This window comes from Pygoscelis adeliae, unplaced genomic scaffold, assembly GCF_000699105.1.
Source record: "Pygoscelis adeliae isolate BGI_AS28 unplaced genomic scaffold, ASM69910v1 Scaffold513, whole genome shotgun sequence".
NCBI classification, from domain to species: domain Eukaryota; kingdom Metazoa; phylum Chordata; class Aves; order Sphenisciformes; family Spheniscidae; genus Pygoscelis; species Pygoscelis adeliae.
In genome coordinates, this window is record NW_008824591.1 from 2,605,775 (window position 1) to 2,607,639 (window position 1,865).

General features: G+C 45.4%; 1 protein-coding gene across 1 annotated transcript in view; it reads left to right on the forward strand.

Moving 5' to 3' along the window:
* Positions 1 to 281: 281 nt before the first annotated feature.
* The window catches only part of YTHDF2 (YTH domain family, member 2), a 30,518-nt gene continuing 28,934 nt past the window's right edge, over positions 282 to 1,865 (forward strand). Inside the window, exon 1 of the mRNA XM_009322254.1 lies at positions 282 to 357. The gene's annotated coding sequence lies outside the window, so the exon portion shown is untranslated. The remainder of the gene's footprint in view (positions 358 to 1,865) is intronic.

Sequence of the window (1,865 nt, forward strand, 5' to 3'; positions counted from 1 at the left end):
TCGGGTCTGTGCGCCTTCCCCCGGCGGAGCGGCTGGGAGAAAAACAAAGCGCCAGCCGCGGAGCCTGTCGTCGCTCCTGGGGCCGGGGAAAGTTTGCAGTTAAAGAGCGTGTGTGCGGTGGCGGAGTGCCTTGACGCTCTCCGCTGGGGTAAGCGCGGTATGTCCTTAACTAGCGAGCGGTAGTTGCGTTATAAGGTCCGTCCTTAAATACTTTAGGTCGGTAAACGTTCGAGTTTATCGGCGGAGTTCTTTCTAACGCTCTACGTCTCTCCCCCAGTGCAAAACGGATCCGTGCATCAGAAGGATGGGTTAAATGATGATGACTTTGAACCCTACTTGAGTCCCCAGGCCCGGCCGGTGAGTAAGAGAACCTGCTAACGGGCAGGAAGCGCCAAGAGCCCGGGGCCTTCCTGCTGCTCTCTAGCGAGGGCGAATTTGGCGTCCTTGCGCTTCCCCATCTCCACTCACTGCGTTTTGACGTTTGCCAGCTTTCTTCTCATAGCGTGCTATTTCATACGTGCCTTTCTCCAGGCAGAAAACACCAAAACCCGTTAGGTTGTGGTGGGTGAAATATAAAGGTTTTAGCAACTCTTTGGGGGTGTAAGGACTTCCTACAGTTGGTGTTCAGCTCATTTTTTTTTCTCAACGTGACTGTCTTGAAGTTACCATTTCTGCCCTTTCAGTTTTACTGTTATGACCTTGTTTCCTTGCTGGTGGCTGGTTCTTTACACCGTACGAGGAGGTGCACGATATTGCCTTGTGAAATTGCTTCACACGGTGCAGTTAGGCTCCGAAGGCTTCTGGAGGATACTACCGACCCTCTTATCTCTCCGCCGAGTAAACTGAAAATGCGTGTCATGGGGTTTTCTCTATTTTTCATCAAAAAAAAAAACCAAAACCCACAGAACGCACATGTGATAAAGGCTGTTAAGACTTTTTGAGAACTCTAGTTAGAAGTCGAGCTGGAGAGCTTGCGATCAGCTCCTGAAGGTCAGACTTCCAGATACTTTTCCTCTTAACCTTCTATTTGAGACTAGCTCCCCTGTTAACTGTTTTTTGTTTGTTTTTCTTTATGAGCGGTAGGAGAGTGACACACAACAGATGGAGTTCGGCTGATTAGCCGGTACAAGTAAGCATTATAAACATCTGTAGTAGGACTGGAGCAGTTAGTTTATTCTCTTGGCTTCTCTTTCCTCTCCAGTTGTGATTAGTAAAAATAAGCTCTTCTGGTTTTCCCTTTCTGTATTTTTTTGATCATTTTTACTGGTCAGTGTATTTTTTTTTCAGAGAAGCGATGCGTGTTTTATTGGAACACAAAACAGGTTTCTGTCTCAGTTAAATTTCCACAAGTATTTTCCTAGTCTGTGCTGAAGATATGAGGCTAAATATTCCTTAAGGTCCTGTCAGCTGTTCATAATCTTCAGAATTCAACCTGTCCCTTAAGGTAACTTTACTGCATTCAGCTCCCTAAAAAGTTACAAGCCTAAATTCGACCTGCGCAGGGCGAGAGAGTGTGATTACTTTCTCAAGTCTTGAATAAAACTAGCTGCTTTCCTAGTAGCTGTCATCTAACGGTGGGTTTTTTCTGTCCCAGAAATCAACATCACCAGTTTCCAGCTTCCTTCTGAATGTGGAAGTATTTCCTGCAAAGTGTAGTTTTACTTAAATCTCCTAAAGAGAAAGGAGGTTACTGTAATGCTAGAAACGACATGATATCGTACCTTATTTTGCATGTTTGACGAAGAACTTCTCAATATTTAGTTTCTTTCTGCGTGTGTCACACTGGTAAAAGGACTTTTTAAAAACAAGGAAGTGATTGGAGCACGCCCCGGGAGGTGGAGCAGAGCTGTTGCTCTAGAAATTCA